This window comes from Sardina pilchardus, chromosome 17 (assembly GCF_963854185.1).
Source record: "Sardina pilchardus chromosome 17, fSarPil1.1, whole genome shotgun sequence".
In the NCBI taxonomy this organism is placed as follows: domain Eukaryota; kingdom Metazoa; phylum Chordata; class Actinopteri; order Clupeiformes; family Clupeidae; genus Sardina; species Sardina pilchardus.
The window spans coordinates 6294472-6312797 of NC_085010.1; the positions used below are offsets into that span (position 1 = coordinate 6294472).

Here is an 18326-nt window from a genome sequence, read left to right on the forward strand (position 1 = left end):
TGTATTGGATTTTTACTTCCGGACAAGGCTGTGGGCGGGACTGGGGAGCTCTATTAACTTTGAATAACCGCACGGCGTGTCGTCCATTATCCCGTACTTATTGCAGTGAGGACTTATATTTTGAAACAGTTGTGGACAGAGAAAACAGTTTAACAGGATATGTAGTCTTCACAGAGAGATTGTATGATTAAAGCCTGAGAGAGAGAGAGAGCTGCTGCAGCTGGCCTGGCCACCTGGCATAAGATTCTAATTGCCCTATTATGATGTCACAATCACAATGTTAAGTCTATGGGGAAATTTGAATAGTTTTTAATTTATTGTTTAAAAAGTATAAAAGTTACAAAGTTGAAAAATACATAGCACGGTCGTCCTAAGCAAGACCTACGTTACAAAGTTTGAATGAAGTTTCTACGTCAAACGGTTGAAGCTGCATTAAATACGTTAGAAGAAGAACTAGAAAATATAATTCCATGGAAGGAATTACCATTGCATGTAAATGCAAAAAGGTTGCTGACTGTGTAAAACATTGTATTAGGCCTAGCCCAGAGGAAAGAAATTCTTAGAATGAGATCTCTTTTGTTTCTCATTTGTTTCTCCTAGACAATAATGAGATCACAGTGATACAAAAATGAGATTATTGCCTTTGTCTCACGCTTCTCAGGTTTGTCTCGGGAGCCAAAGAGTTATGTTATCTCAGTGTAGACTCCCTTTGATTTATACATGAGATCTCAATTAGGTCTCAAATAATGCTCAGTTTTGTCCATGTTGTATGTCTCATATTTTACTCAGGCTGAGTCACCAGAGAGCTCTCCTTGTAAACTCAAGAAATTCTCATTTAAGTCTCTTTGGTAAATCTCGTGTTAGGCTCAGTGTAGACTCCCTTTAATCTACTAATGAGATCTCAGCTATGTTTTAAATAATGCTCAGTTTTGTCTCATTTATATGTCTCATTCTTTACTCAGGCTGAGGCACCAGAGAGGTCTCTTTGTAAACTCAAGCAATTCTCATTTAGATCTATTTGGTAAATCTCAGATTTGGCTCAGTCAGTTCCATAAAAGATTCCTCAACACATTTCTTACCAAAAGATTGTTTTACCAGTGTTATTATACACTCTGTACATGTGTGTGTAGCTGTGCTGTGTGTGTCTATCCACGTGTGTGTGTTCGTGTGTAACTGTGCTGTGTGTGTCTGTCGACATAAGTATGTGTGTGTTTCTGTGCACTTTAAACATGTATTAGGCTACACAGTCCTAGATAGGCTAAATTAGCCAGAATAGATTGTCATGTTAATTAAAGGAGAAATTATCAATAACTGAAATCAAACTAAAAAATTAAATTGTTAGATTAATCTTCTTTTTTTTTTTTTTTTTTTTTTAAATCATTGTTTTGTCCAGCCCTCTCATGCTCATCCAAACCTATTTGTTTAAAATTAGAAATTAGTCTCTATAAACACAATACCCAAATACAGACAGGCACACAACTGCAAGCCACACACACACACACACAGCACAGCTCAGGGCCAGAGTGGGACACTTAATTTTACTGTGAAATTTCAAGTTTTAGCGGCCCTTGAGGGGCGTGGGTCATTCAAGTACACGACATCACATGCCTACTACTGTAAGAGAGATGGGATAGGAGTTTATAGGAATGGCCTCCCCTGAGCTAATAAAAGATTTTTGACAACTTTGGCAGACTATAGGCTATACATTGGGTGGAATGGTAATATTTCATTCATACATTTTAGGAGAAAAAGTATGACTTCAACACACCAATTCCAATTCCAAGGCCATTTTATTTCTGCACATACTGTAGTATAGGCCTATACAGTACCCGAGTAAGGCACAATAGCTGCTAGGCTACCACTGTAAATGTGCACTTTCTGTCCTGTGTCTGCGGGATTTGAACGCTCCTCTCGTTTCTCTTAACAGGGCTATTTGCTCACTGAAACTGAGTGCTAGATATTCCATATGAGGAGGACCCAATACAATGATTTAATGATATTTTATCTTCGAGGGCTTTTGAGATTTGGGGTTATTATCTTACAGTCAAATTGATTATTATTAGCCTACACATCTCCCCTGCACACATTCATGGTCATGGTTGTGGCACTGGAGAAGGGGCCGCTCATTCACTTCCGTAAATTATTGCAAAAATAGACTTAGTTGCGACTTCCGAAACATTTTTGTGAGTGCTACTTTGTTCATATTTGGGAAACTGCGAGTAAGGGGCCGAGACCGCACAGCCCAGGCTGCAGAGGCGCTGCGAGGGCGCAGCAAATGAACTTCAGAAACAATATATTTAAGCTCACATATTCATACCGGCCCAAAACGTTAACGGCCCACTGGGAATCCTCCCAAATCTCCTGATTAGCCGGGCCTGGCACAGCTGCAATACACACACACACACACACATGCAAGCAGAGACACAAACACATACAGTGCCTATAGAAAGTCATCATACCCTTTTGAAATACTCACTTTGTCTTAAAGCCTGAAATCAAAACCGATTTTTAAAAAATCTTTTTCCACTGATTCCACTGAAATTTAAAGGGTTTTGATTTCAGGCTGTAAGCCAAGAAAAGCAACTATTTCAAAAGGGTATGATTACTTTCTATAGGCACTGTACATGTAGACAGACACGCACAGCACAGCTACACCCAAACACCAAAGACAAAGACACACACACTCATACGCACATCTACACACACAAACACACACACACACACACACACAAACACACACACACACACGCAGACACATACATTTATACAATAGACATAGAAAGGCACACAGCTACACACCACACACAAACACATGTAGACACACACACACCCACACACACACACACACATACACATACAGAGCAGAGACATAGACTCACATAAATTCAATACCCAAACAAATACGGAAGGAGGTTCTTTGATTTGTCTACAATGTCAGGTGTTGTATTTGCTGCACACGACGAACAGTGTAATTAGACTACTACACGTGTAGGCCAATGTATGATTTTGGTGCTTTTGAGTTAATAAATAATATAAGAGTGTCACACAATGGTTAGCAAGGACCTAATGGAAGGTTTTGAATATCCAAACCACACACCTGCAAATATCATGTTTTCTTGTTTGGCTACGTTCCGCAAAACTAAGTTTATTAATGAATTAGATCTACATGTCTCTTTATTATTATTTAAGTCCGTTGGAGGTAGTCTTTTTCTAGTTTAACATGTTTGATATTATCGGAAGTCTTTTTAGTCGTGGCTCATGCAAATAGTGACGTGAACATTAAAAATCAATAGTGACCTCTCTCCAACACCAAACAGGAAGGGGCAAAATAGGCGACAGCTGTAGCCTATATGATTATTTGTTATTTCATTTCTTATAAACTATTAGTCGGCTATTCTTGTGACAGAACAGCCCTATAACTATTAGGGATGTCACACATGAAACAGTGCTGCAGAAACGCGATAGTTTGATATGAGTAGGGTAGGCTATCGGATGAGTTCCTGTTGATATGTAGCCTAGTGCGCGATGGAAATAATTTGAATGAATCTAGGCCTAGCAGTCTAGTAAATGTGACCCACAGTCTTTGCAAAATCCTAATCTGAGACTGGCCTAGTCTTTCAAAAATCTTCTCCAAATCTTTGCAAAGTCTGTCAATGTAAGGTAGGCTTAAGTTGACACTTGTCAGTGTCCATTCTTTTGTAGGTCCAGAGTTTATTTTTACTACATGAACGGTGTTTATAATCTCGTTCAGAGAGGGTGAAACCGAAGCCAGTCAGGCTCTTGGTTCAGTCAAAGATCGTATAGTTACTAAAGCCTACCTTACATTGCCAGACTTTGCAAAGATTTGGAAAAGATTTTTGAAAGACTACAGTCTCAGACCCTCTCACATCTAAAGACAATTCATTGAGTTTTTAGTCACAGACTAGTCACAGGCCAGTCTCAGATTAGGATTTTGCAAAGACTGTGGGTCACTATTTATAAGACTGCTGCTAGATTCCTTCAAATTATTTCCATCGCGCACTAGGCTACACGTCATCATCAACAGGAACTCACGTGATGGCCTACCCGAAGGACTGAACCAGAGACGGTTTGCAAATGTAAGGTAATAATAATAATAATAATAATACATTTTATTTAAAGCGCCTTTCAAGACACCCAAGGTCACTTTACAGGGTTGCAAAATCATCACATAGAAATAAAAAGAAAAGAAAAATGTTAAATGTTAAAGTCAGTTAGCCAGTCCATAAGCTTTTTTGAAGAAAAATGTTTTCAGTCTACTTTTAAAGACAGTGATTGAGTCAGAGTGTCTGATGTAGTCTGGCAATGAATTCCATAGCTTGGGGGCAATGTAGCTGAAAGCCCTCTCTCCCAGAGTGCAGAGGTTCACATCAGGGACACGTAGCAGGCCTGCTGAGGAGGATCTCAGAGGGCGGGCAGGAGTGTACACTTCCAGGAGGTCAGTGAGGTAGGTAGGGGCGTTGTTGTTTAGGGACTTGTATGCCAGGAGCAGGACCTTGAAATTTATTCTGAAGGCAACTGGAAGCCAGTGCAGCTGCATGAGCGATGGTGTTATATGGCTGGTGGATTTGGAGCATGTTATAATCCGCGCTGCAGAGTTCTGGATGAGTTGGAGCCGGTGAAGTAGCTTATTTGGAATTCCAGACAAGATTGAGTTGCAGTAGTCCAGGCGGGAAGTCACATACGCATTGACTAGGACTTCTGCACTCTGCTGGGTGAGTGCTGGGCGGAGCCGTGCAATGTTCCTTAGATGGAAAAAGGCATTTCTTGATATGGTGTTAATGTGTGCATTGAACGAGATGGTATTGTCCAGTATGACATCAAGGCTCTTGACCTGTTTGGAACAAGGGATGGTGCTGCCATCTACACAGATGGTGATAGGTTCCATCTTAGTAAGAGCTGATTTGGAGCCAACCAGTAGCAACTCAGTCTTACTGCTATTCAGCTTCAGGTAATTTTGTGTCATCCACACGTTGATGTCATGGAGGCAGGCAGTAAGTGCAGCTGGCGGAAGGGTGGCAGTAGGTTTCACTGAAAAGTAAAGCTGAGTGTCATCAGCATAGCAGTGAAATTGAACATCATGTTGCCTGAGGATAGTGCCAAGTGGAAGAAGGTAGATAATGAACAACAGAGGGCCCAACACAGATCCCTGGGGCACCCCTCTTGTCACAGCAGTACTCTCAGACTTGTAGCTCATCATTTGTACGCACTGTGTCCTACCAGAGAGATAGGAGGTGAACCACTGGTGAGCACTGCCACGCACTCCGATATTAGCTAAACGTTCCAGTAGAACATGGTGAGAGATGGTATCAAAGGCTGCGCTGAGATCAAGGAGAATCAGAATGGAAATAAGTCCATCATCAGCTGCACAGAGGAGATCATTAGTAATCTTAACCATGGCCGTTTCAGTACTGTGCATAGGACGAAATCCAGATTGGAATGGTTCAAAGAGATCATTGTCCTTCAGGTGATCCTGGAGTTGAGTCGCCACTATTTTCTCAAGCACTTTGGAGAGAAAGGGCAAGTTAGATAGGCCTGTAGTTGTTGATGTTGTTAGAATCCAATCCAGGTTTTTTCAGCGTTGGTCTGACAATAGCTGTTTTAAAGGCAGATGGTACAGTGCCAGAGGGAAGAGAGGTGGTCAGAATTGATGTAATCATCGGAGCAATAGATGGCAGGCAACTCTTAACCAGGCTTGTTGGAAGAGGGTCCAGCTGACAGGTGGAGGAATTGCACTTTTTGATGAGGCCACAGATGGCACTTTCAGTAGAGAGACTGAATTCACAGAGTTCATTGTTGTAAGATGAGCCCAGGGTGCACTGTGAGTATGGATGGTTCAGCTGATTAATTGAACATTCTAATTGCTGATGGATTGCCTCAATTTTGGTATTAAAAAAGTTCAAGAAGGCTGAGCAGCGTTCATCAGAGAGTTCTTGATGGGTGATGTTATCAGGTGGCTTAAGAAGACCAGTAACAGTGGAAAAGAGGGTCCTGGTGTTTCCATGTCCTTGACTGATTATCTTTGCATAGTATGATCTTTTTGCAGCACAGAGAGCATTTTTATACTCATGTACGTGTTCAGAGTACATGTCTTTATGCACAGTAAGACCAGTCTTGTGCAGGTAGGCTTAAGTTGACACTTGTCAGTGTCCATTCTTTTGTTGGTCCAGAGTTTATTTTTACTGCATGAACGGTGTTTATAATCTCGTTCAGAGAGGGTGAAACCGAAGCCAGTCAGGCTCTTGGTTCAGTCCCTCGGGTACCCATCTGACGTCATTACGTCGGCAGACGTCTCTCCCTGGAAGTCCGAAGTTGCCCGAGAACAATGGCTGCCTGACAACGGCTGTGTTTCACTTCGGCAAAAGGTAAGATAATAAATGTAAGATGTAGTTTGTCTAAATAGTTGCCCAGCATTTGTAACTTTTTAAGAAACATTCCCGTCGTCCATGTTTAAACTTTACGTTCGCGCTGAGGGTGTACTAGGTTGGGGAATACCCGCAGTATCGTTAGCTATCGTGCTAACGTTAGAACCATAGAACTAGCAGCTAGTTTAATGATAGCTAACGTTAAAGTTAGGTTAGCGCACTAGCAACTTTTAGCACACGATATCAAAGCTTACCAAACTCTTTTTCTGTTAAATAGTGGGATTGAATTCGTGAATACAAGCGTTGGTCATGTTTTACTTTTCTGTAAGAGACGTGTAGGTCGACGAAGCTTGCCTGCTGTGTAGTGTAACTGTAACGTTAGTGGTTAGCTCACCGTCAATCTGTTTAAAAGGCAACAAACTTTTCTGTTGAAAGTTAGCATTCGTCCCCACCATCTAGCAGCTAGGTGCTAGTGCTACCTTAATTTGAATTTCGTGGGGAATATAATAGGCCAGTCAATCTAGCTCAAAAAAGGGCCAAAAATGAAACTAATTGCAAAAGTAAAAGTATGTATTGATCCTTATACCCTCCTGCATCACATAAAACAATCTACCCATTTATATTTAGTGGAACATACGTTTCTTCAAGGTCAAAGGTAGCAATTTCCAATGCATTTTGCCATTGGGATTTAATGGGTAAAATTTTAAACTATAGATATCAACTTGAAACTTTCTCAGTTGTTTACTCACATTAAGGCAAAGATTTTTTGTATTGCAAGTTTTCTGAAATGTGATGTTTAGATATGCAAATGAGACCAGTTTTACTTAAATATGCAATAATTTGCATATATTTCTAGAAAACTAAATCTGAACAATAGGTACAGTCAGCTTCAAAATAATTGCTGCATTTTGCTTATATGTTTTGATCAAAGACAAAAGGCTTTATTTACCAGCAGTAAACGTAGTTTCACTTTGCTCTAGCTTCAGACCGGTGGATTGAGCCAATCAACTTTCAGGACATATCGGCCAATAGACCAATCAGCGCGCATCTCATTTGAATATTCATGAACTTGCTGAGTGGGCGGGAAAACCAAACTGTTTCATTGCAAGGCTTATTTGTGACCTTGTATTAGGCGATCTAGCAGTGCTGCTGGGGCGTTTTCAGCCCCACAAATTTACATATGACATTATTTAGGCTCAAAGATCAATTTGTAATGGTCAAAAAATGCGTTCTATGACTCCTTTAATGTGAGTAAACAACTGTGAACGTTTCAAGTTGATATCTTTAGTTTAACATTTTACCCATTTCACCTGTAGTAAATCCCAATGGCAAAATGCATTGGAAATTGCTGCCTTTAACCTTGGAAAAAAAACTACGTTCCACTAAATATAAATAGGTAGATTTTTAATATGTTAATTAGATATACCTAGGGATCACAAAAAACTTGGAATGATTACTATTGCAATTGGTTATGGGTCAAACGCTAGATTGACTGGCCTATAACCGCTGGTCAGGTTTTAGCTTGCCGTTTGGCGCTTTCTTTAATGTGTCAACGTCCTTATTTTTTTTTTCATAAAGGTTATCAAGGAAACAAGTGGTGTACTGGATAAAGTTTGATGGACTCTTCTGATCAGGTAAGGAAAGGTCCTAAATTAATGAATATCCACAATTACATTTTGATATATTTTCCTTTTTTTCAAGTCAATGAATCAACAATTCCAAGAGGTGAAACAATGCATTTTCGACATCAACCAGTAAATTTAGACGTATATTAGAACATTTTACACGATTGAATGATCTATAAAACATTTGGCCACTGTATTATTATTTCAGATGATCATGTTTTGACTTAACTCTTGTTTTGTCTGTGTCATGGTGATTGTAGGTGCTGCAGGTCTTCCAGCTACTGTTTGGAGAAGATATTTCCTCTCAATTTATGGAAGTAGGGAATTTTTCTGAAGGCAGAAATCAAGGATTCAAGAACCCAAGTTGGACTCTTGATTCCACTGAGACCACTGTGTGCATTTTGAAATGTTCCAAATGTGCGTCACGTCCATACGGAAGAAGTTCCAAGCCCACAAGTGAGTTCACTCACCAGATAGACACACATACGCATATAACACTAATATGTGTGCATGTATTTGTGTCTGTAACGGTTAGTTTATCCCCTCCTTTCATGTGTCTGTTATGACTTTGTAGTGGGCTCTATGAACTGTCCAGGGCAAAGTCGGTCTACCCTGATGACACTCCCTGTTCCTTGATGGTAACCATGGCTGCTGCCCTCAACGTGGTGGGTGTGGACTATGTTATTGAGCATGCTCTAATTTGTTTGTCATAAGTGCTATGCAATACATTAATCCAGAAAGTAATCATGATTATTGCAGTTACCTAAAAGTAGTCTTGAATTTGCGATTAGCCATGTTTTACCAATTCAGTTTGTTGTACAGCATGCATCATTTTGTTTATTCTTCTTTTTATTGTCAGAGCCCTCAGAAATAAACTGATATCAACAATTAAAATGGATGGTGATTGTGGCAAGGGGTGCCTCCATAAGGTAATTATCGTTTATATTTGTACATCTGATAGACTTACCTTGCTTATTTTTTTTAATTCTATGATTTTACAGATTAATCAACAATAACTAATTGTATGGCAATCTTTTTTTTTATTATTCTTTTTTTAAAAGGTGCCATCCAGAAGTCCCAGCCTGGAGCCAGTGGCTGCTATTGCAAGACTCATGGGGGATGATCTGCAGGCAAAGCTGCGATTAGGTATGATATCACACAGACATACTACTGCGCAGAAGTGTAGGGTCACTTTCAAATGGCCTCTCTATTAAAGGGACAGTTCGGGTTTTAAGACACAAAGTTATATGGGTTCCCTGTCAGCAACGTTGTGCATCAGCAATGACTTACCCCCCGACAGCGTCCTGTGAGCCGAGATCCAGCCGGTTTTTGATGCTGAAGAAAGTAGTCCGGCAAGTTTCTGGGGTCACGAAAGTAAAGTGTTTTTCTTCTCAAAACCATACGTGTTCAAAAGAGTGATATATTTGCACCACAAAAACGTTGTCCAGGGAAAATTCAAACCTCGTTATCTTGGCACTATTTTTCTCGATTCCTATCACTGCGCGCTACTGACAGCTGGACAACGTTTTTGTGGTGCAAATATATCACTCTTTTCAACGCATATGGTTTTGAGAAGAAAAACACTTTACTTTCGTGACCCCAGAAACTTGCCGGACTACTTTCTTCAGCATCAAAAACGATCAAAAACCGGCTGGATCTCGGCTCGCAGGACGCTGTCGGGGGGTAAGTCAGTGCTGATGCACAACGTTGCTGACAGGGAACCCATATAACTTCGTGTCTTAAAACCCGAACTATCCCTTTAAACTAGATAAATAAATACTGAACATATCTAAGTGCACTCCCAAACTTTCTAATACAAGTATATGTTGTTCACATCTGCATTACTTATAACTATTGTGCCTGACTGCTTGTGTGGGTTTGCTTTTATGTGTCACACACAAGCGGAGTAGTTTGCATTGATTATATTCATGGACGGGGTCAATTGTAATGTATGCTTCCTTTCTCTTTCACAGACGCTTGACATTTACTGCGAAAGGTACCATCAGAGCACCTCTCCCTACCCTTCAGGATATCTATACCAGAAAAGTACAACAAAGGCCCAAAACTATTTCCAAAAGACATTTCACACCCTGACCATGGACTGTTTAAACCACTGAGGTCAAGCAGACGTCTCTGTTCCCACATGGCTAAAACAGAAAGGAAACAAGGAGTCTTTTCTCAATATGCTGCTCCATCGCTCCACCCCTGAAACATCAATTTCGATCTTGAACACATGAGGATGTTGGCTCAAGTTTGCCTGCAGACAGTCAATATAGACAGGTGTGTTGTTTTGATTTGATGTTTAGATTGTCGTGCATACAGTATCTTTACAATAATGATGGAACGAATTCTCATTTGGTTTTACCTACAGTACATTGGGATTAAAGGAACACTTAACCGTTTTTTTATATTAAACTACATTATTCCCTTAACTAAGACAAGTTGATACATACCTCTCACGTTTCAATGCGTGCACTCACTGGCTCTGGCGCGCGGCGCAATTTTGATAGCACTTAGCTAGCCCAATGCATTCATTAGGATCCAAACAGAGATGAAGTTAGAAGCGACCAAACACCTCCATGTTTTCCCTATTAAAATACAGTTACACGAGTAGTCACACGACCAAGTATGGTGAGACGAAATAAAACGTGGTGCATTTGTAAGCAGGTAAGATGGATAACTATATTGTGTGGCGCAATAACATTGGGAGCACTTAGACTCTGCGCAGTAATATCCTCACTCCAAAGTGAAACTGAAAGTGCAGGATATTATTGCGCCACACAATATAGTTATCCCTCTTACCTGCTTACAAATGCACCACGTTTTATTTTGTCTCACCATACTTGGTCGTGTGACTACTCGTGTAACTATATTTTGATAGGGAAAACATGGAGGTGTTTTGTCGCTTCTAACTTCATCTCTGTTTGGATCCTAATGAATGCATTGGGCTAGCTAAATGCTATCAAAGATGCGCCGCGCGCCAGAGCCCACGCATTGAAACGTGAGAGGTATGTGTTGATGTGGGGTGATTTTAATTCCAGAGTCCAAGGGGACATAGTGTCCTGGATACATGAAATAACTGGCATTTTAAAAATAAAACAAATACAAATCTGCTAACCTTTATGGAAATTTAACACATAGGTTAACATAGGCATCCCAATACTTATATCCCCTGTATTTTAAGGAACAATTTATTTATTTACGATACATTATTCATTCACAAAGAAAATGTATGTCCTTAAAGGTTGAATATTTCCTCATTTTTTCATTTAAAGCATTAAGAGCAATTTCCAAAAGATGATTTTATATTGTCAACTTTAGCTTGTGTTCCAATACATTTGGGCTTGACTGTATGTCATTATTTATTAGTTAAATGTTTATGATTGCTTTTTGTAATGTCTGCACCTTAAAGTGTCAAAGTGTCCATGTAGTATATAGTTCATGAAATAAAAGTTTTAAATGCTACGGAATGGTCTATTTTTCTGATCCCCAAACTGATCTCAATTGTAACTCCTCCTTCTCAATAGTGTCTCATAGCAATGTCTCCTCATTTGCTCTATTATTTCTCCAAAGGAGAAACAAGTTATAAATGAGACTACACTCAAACATATAGGAGATCTCCACTAGGTCTCCCCTATTTCTCCAAAGGAGAAACGAGTTATAAATGAGACTACACTCAAACATAAAGGAGATCTCCACTAGGTCTCCCCTATTTCTCCTGTGTCTCAAACGAATATCTCTTTTGTGGCTCCTTCTTGTCTCATTAATATATGTCTCACCTGTTTCTCCTAAGGCCATTTTAGGAGAAAGAACTGAGACAAAAATGATACTTCAATGATCCTAAAATGATCCTTAAATGAGAATCTCAATTTTGGCTCCTGAGCAACAGAAGAGATACAAATGAGAAACATTTTTTTCCTCTGGGAGGCTATAGTTAAAAAGACAACTAGGCTACACAGAAGAATAGATAAATAACAATAACCCAATTACAATTCCACTGAAAAGTCACATTTAAAAAGTGATTTATGAAAATGCATCAACATTGTGGATATAGGCTATTTTGGAAAATAACTCTTCATTTATTAGAATTTAAAAGACTGACATGAAGTTGCCAACTTCAAACGAATTGCAAGAGCTGACACTTTAGTAGCCTACAGTGAAACGACTGGTAGGATAGCTTACAGCCTTCATATCTACACTAATGCAGGTTAAAAGTAGACCATAGGGCCAGGCAATACGGAATACAATCTCAAACAACGATGATGCAGCAACAGGTAGGATATCTAGCTAATGTAACGTTAGCTTACAGTAGGATATTTTATGTAGGCTATATTACAGGATGAGCTAGTTCTTCGAAGTGTCTCCAGGTGTTTGATTGTCCTAATAGGAATGTACAATAAGCTGTTAACAAAGGTTTTTAATTTGTGAATGATACCGAAAGCTTTAAATGATTGCCTGGCTGGCAAGTCCCTATAGCTGAAACGACTAGCTTGCTAACAAACAAACAACAGCAATCAACGATGATGCAGCAACAGGTAGGATATCTAGCAAATGTAACTTTAGCTTAGAGTAGGATATTTTATGTAGGCCACACATAGATGGCTAAAAGCCCAAGCCGTGTTCGCCTTGCAGCCTACCCCGACGTTAAACGTTAGCCTGGAGCAAGTTTGGTTGTCGTTAGCTGTTGATAACGTTATACCGAGAGCAAACCGGTTAGGTTACTGTAACGATATAAACAAATCAAGTAAGGAGTAGCCTAACAGGAGACAAGACGATAATGTCCTAGTCAGCCTGGCATAGTAGACTGTTTTCACAGCTGTTACAGCTGAATGAGTAGACGTAACGTAACATTCACGTTTAGCCTGGTTTAGCGCAGAGGTGGTGGTGGCTTTCCCTACAGTCACACACGCTACAAGAGACAGCGACAACTCCACAAACTTGCCGTTGAGTGGGGAGGTGATTCGCGAGTGATTGACGGCTAACGATTGCTGCGTGCTAGGTGGCTGACCGATAGCTCGTACATACCTTCAGATATATTTTTTTGTTACAAAACCTGGCTTTTTGGATTTTAAAGTTCATATTCCCCACTAGAAGTAGCAAAATATAAGGCAACAAACCCTGAACTTACTTGTTAGTACAGAAATACTGCCTTCGTTTAGTTAGCTCCGCCATCTTGGATAAAAAAAATCAACTTTACTTTCACTCCGATTGGCAGTCGCTTTGTCGCTTCGCTCAACATTTGCATAAAATAGCCTGCTTGTCTATTTTAGCCCTGCCTTGCTCGCGACAGCGGCAAGCTTGTCGCTTGTGTCTCTGGCAAAAGTCTACTCCCATAGGGAGGGAAAGTAATCTCATCGCCATCTAGCGGTTGCGTTCCTAGAGGCTAGCGGGAGGGGATGGGATTTTCTTTTAGAAAAAATACATCTCGGCCCATGATGGGAACTTAGTTAAATGCCCTCAATATGCTATGCATTTAGGTCAGCTCTATTGCTTCTAGTGGTCATACTTTATTTTTTAGGATCAGTTTAATTGTTTTGAGTTTGTTTATAACATGGTGATAACAAACTACAGTACTAGCTACAGTAGCATTTGACGTCATCAGTTTGGGCGCTTCATCTCCAACTGATCAAAACGGCAATTTGCTGAACTGGCTTTACATATTTTTGTAATAACAGAGAGCGATGTAAACCGCGTGGTAATTACCTTTATGTTGGGACAACTTGTGTTGTGCTCCTACTCACACAAGAGCTGGCAGTAAGTCTGATTGTCTACTAACTAACCAACTAGCTAACAGGCTAATAAACAAACGATGCTAGGCGAGTAACGTCGTGGAAGGGTGTCACGTCACTTGAAGTTGTAGTCCATTTATGAAATGAAACGAGCAATTACGGTTTTTTTTATTAAGGCGAAATAGGGTCTGATATTTTCACAGTTAGTAGATTATTACAGTATGAAGACTGAAAAATATTTTTGGTGGATAAGATCGCTGGAATAGCTGCGTAGTATTTTTTTGAAAAGTCGGTCTATGGGACTTAACATTGGAGCTGCTCTTCGATAGGAACGCAACCACTTGGGGCGCTGGTTTTCACTTTCCCTCCCTATTGAAAATGAACGGCAGCCTGTCGCTTTGTCGCTGTCTCTTGTAGCGTGTGTCACTGCAGGGTTTGGATCAGAGATCCTTGATTACTGACAGCTGAGCACTGACGTAACAATTAATCTTTGCCGCCAAAGGGTCTCAATGTAAACTCTATGGGAATTTTAAACTTTTTCATCGTAAATATCTCAAAAAGTATAAAGTTAACAAATGTGAAAAATAATAGAACAAATCTCCGTTTCAAGATCTTTGTAGGAGTGCTTGAATGACGTCAAACGGTTCAGTGGTTTTAGAGCCTTTGATCGTTGATTTTGGTCGGAAGCAGAATAATAATGATAAGAAGAACAGGGATAACAGTACATTGCATTTACATGCAATGTAATAATAAGAAGAAGAAGCCTAGGAAGAACAGTACAGTGCATTTTCATGCACTGTAATAAGAAGAAAAGGGATAACAGTACATTGCATTTACATGCAATGTAATGACAGGGAGAGTGTGTGAGCTGGGCAGCAGTGCTTCCATAAAGCAATTTGAATTTGAATTCACTGAGGTGCTTTCAGTAAGACAGACAAAGCACTGATTGTTATTTATAAATGCCTGGTAGATAGGTAGGGGACATTAGATTAGAATAGACTCAACTTTATTGTCATTGTGCAGAGTATAAATGCAAATACAAAAATGCAGTTTGCTTAACCAGAAAGGTGCAATGTGATATACAAAGTTGACAGGGTGTGACAGGACAGGATATAGTGCAGTGTAGACAGTATGCAGCTGGTTAACAGAAAGTGGTTTAGAGTAATATTAATGAAATATAGAATATGTGCAGTGTATCAACACTCTTAAAAAGGTTAAACGTTTGCAACAGATGTGCAGGAAACTTGTGGGTGATTTATGAACAAATGAGTTCACTAGAACATTGCAAGACGTTTGCCAATGTTGACCGCTACAGGCAAACTTTCAGCAAAGTTCTGGCAATAATACGTTTTGCCAGAACTTTGCCTTTAGTTGGCCACTAGTGGCAAATGTGTTCGCCAGTGATTTGCCACTACTAGACAATTTAGCAAACTTCCAGGGAGCTTCTGGTGAACTTAATTAGCAGCTTCTCTGTCAGAAGCCCTGACTGTCAGTATAGCCTAATCTGCATGATGAACTACAGTAGCTGCTTTTTCATGTTTGCCAACGCATCTTTAATTAACCCATTTTCACAATTAAATTATTGGACAAATTGGTTCAAGACAAATAGCCTATTTTTCTTAATATAATAAGGCATTGCAGATTGATTCTCATACTGGGTCTGCGGGTGCCGGTCGGTAAAAAGTATTTCTTATTTGAAATTGCACATAGGCCTACACAATTTCCATTAACTATTTTTATGTCAAGCCAAACATGTTGTAAATATGGTGTTTAACACGATTTCAAACTCCTGTTTTAGGCCTACCTAGATCATAGCCTAGAATCTCTGGCAGGCTACAGTGAGGTAGCCTATAAAAAAAGGCAAAAAAAAGCTTTAAATAAATGTGACAACCTTACATTTCCTTGCCATGCTATTTTGTAAGGTTGTTACATTTTCAGTGGGTGGGTTGTCTGTTCCTAGAACAATGATCTGCAGCGTTGCACTAGCCTAGGCTAACTGTGGGCTGGTTTGCGGAGGCCTGAATGGTAATTTTCCTGCGAGGCATCCCTATGTGCGATATGGGCGCTCATTCCACTCCCTGCCCGCTGCTTGCATTAAGTTGGGCTTCCCGAACTGCGTTTAACTTGTGTGTTTAGCATCCAGTTGTCTTGCGTTCGTTTTGGTGCCCAATGACTGTGAGTGACATCATTGACATCATAGTGACAGTTAGTTCAGTTCAAAAATAGAACTTTCACGTTGTCAAGGAGAGCGAGCCCCACCCAGCTGCTGAGGCTGCGTGTGACTGAATGTGGGTAGGCCTACTTGCATGCGACAGGTTGGTATGGTTAAGTTACTTTCATCGAGCTACGTTTTGAATAGGAAGTTGCATTTGTTGGACAAACCACCTTTGTGCTGCACAACCACTTTGACATAATTATTCAACGGGTGACCAATCTATTCAGGTAAGTTTGATGGGATTTCGATTTTTTTGTTGTTGTTGATGCTTTACTAATATAAACGCTGTCCTAACATGAGGATCTGGTGTCCCTGACTAGTATGATCAAATTCAGAAAAACTTTTTAATATTGTTGGCCTCTTTCAGCCCGTTTTGGTGAATCAAAGGTAGGCCTAAAGGTCCGATAGCTGACCAAAAATGGCAAAACGCCGTTCACCAATCGTCTAACCGTGTTGGCCCTCAGGAGCGCCTGCAGGAATTAATGCTATGGGACGCAAACCCATCTACAGAAGCCCCCACCCCTCGCCCCCCTTCAACTTTATTTTTTTTTCCCATAAATTATGTATTTATTTAGAACATTCAAAGTATCTTCATGTGTGGATGACAACATGAATGAACTCATTTTTAATAATGGACTAGCAACATGCACTTTTCCTGGAACACGATGGATATGTGAGTAGGCTTCACTGTAAAAAATAACTATGCATCTTACTGCAATAGCACAAATACAATATAGCTGCAAGCGGCGATGACGGGCCCGAGCAGATGTGGTGCGGACCTGTGAAATTTCGGAATCTAAAAAAGCAACATGTGCGGGTTGGTGGGCATGTGCATGAGTAACACACATGCCCACCAAATTTGGTTAATTTTTGTGAATATATGTGTCAACCACACCACACAACACGCTAGGTGGCGCTATAGAGTCCCTAAGCCACACCCTAGGCCAGAGCCCTGTCCCTGACTAGCAGTAGCAATAACACACAAGCCTACCTAATAAGCAAGGAAATAGAATTATATTTAGACAAGGTCTAACTTATCCCCACTGTGAAATGTACAATGCACTGACAACAGAAACCAGTCCTATTGCTATCTATGCCAATCCTTAACAGTAAAAAAATAGAAAAGCTCTCAGAGAGCGCAGACCTCCGACTCTATTGTTCTTCCTAGATTGTCATACATTTGAACCTAAACTATTCAGATCGCCACCACGTGGCCATACCATGCCATTACACCCCTAAGCGAAACACATAAACGGCTCTGGAATCCCGACAGAATTATGGATCACTCCCAAAATTTAATCGTTTCTTCCTTGGGTCATGTCTGACATTCCCTGAAAATGTCATTGAAATCCATTAATCACTTTTTGAGTTATCTTGCTAACAAACAGACATGTTGGGTGTGTTTGAATTACTGTCCTTGTAGCATACCTTTCTACATTCCACAGAGGGGAGAAGTTCACATTGTCTTAATATAATGATATGTCCTTAGCTGACAGCCAGGGCCTGAAGTTAACTTTTTTGGCCACCAGCCATTGTGGCGGGTGGATTTTGAAATCCACCCGCCAATTTTTTATGTGTCCAGAATAACAACTCAGAATGGTTTTTGCACTTGTGCAGAATATACTTAAGCACGCATCAGCTCATCACTGGAGTAACGTGCACAGCTTGATAAAACTCAACGAGGCTATGTCTACTGCTGCACTTGCCCGATCATTAATCACTAATCACTGAATCCCATGTGGAAAGACTAGCTAAGCGTCCGGGGGATGATTTTGATAAAGTGTGCGTGTGCTTCTGTATAATATTTGCAGTTAATCTTGGCATTAGCGATACAATTCCGTTAGGACACTCCAATTGAAAACAGTTACTATCGAGTGAAGCCTATCAACATGAGCAGGCAGCGCTATGCAAGGCAACGTTTTGAGAGAACTGTCGGACACCCTTTTCTATGTTCTGAGTGCCGCTCGCGTTTCTGTGCTATTTTGAATGGCATCGGTGTAGACAGACATATCAGTCAAGACAATCAATCGATCTTACATGGTGTTACAGTGTATCTCTGTAAACATTGTTGCAAGTCTTGTTTTAACGGTGTTTCGTTGTTTTATTGGCTAAAGGTACCCGCTAGTGATGCGCGGGTTAAGGATTTTTTAACCCCGCACCAACCCAACCCATCGTGACAGCCAATCCGCCCCGCCCGACCCGCAAAATTACGTTCTGATTTTTAACCCAACCCGACCCAACCCGCGAAAATGGGAGATAAAATAAAAAAAGATAGCCTAGCAATGAGTCTACGTTGTGATTTGCCACAGAAAACCACATTGTAACCTAGGAACTATTAACGAGGGATTTTGCTCACCTTACTGCTGTTTGATTG

At 40.3% G+C, this 18326-nt stretch overlaps 1 long non-coding RNA gene across 1 annotated transcript; it reads left to right on the forward strand.

Moving 5' to 3' along the window:
• The first annotated feature begins 8431 nt into the window (after positions 1–8431).
• LOC134061894 (uncharacterized) lies at positions 8432–9154 on the forward strand. The gene is made up of 4 exons (XR_009935399.1): positions 8432–8464; positions 8583–8673; positions 8868–8937; positions 9070–9154. It is a non-coding gene; the product is annotated as an uncharacterized LOC134061894 (long non-coding RNA).
• The last annotated feature ends 9172 nt before the right edge of the window (positions 9155–18326 follow it).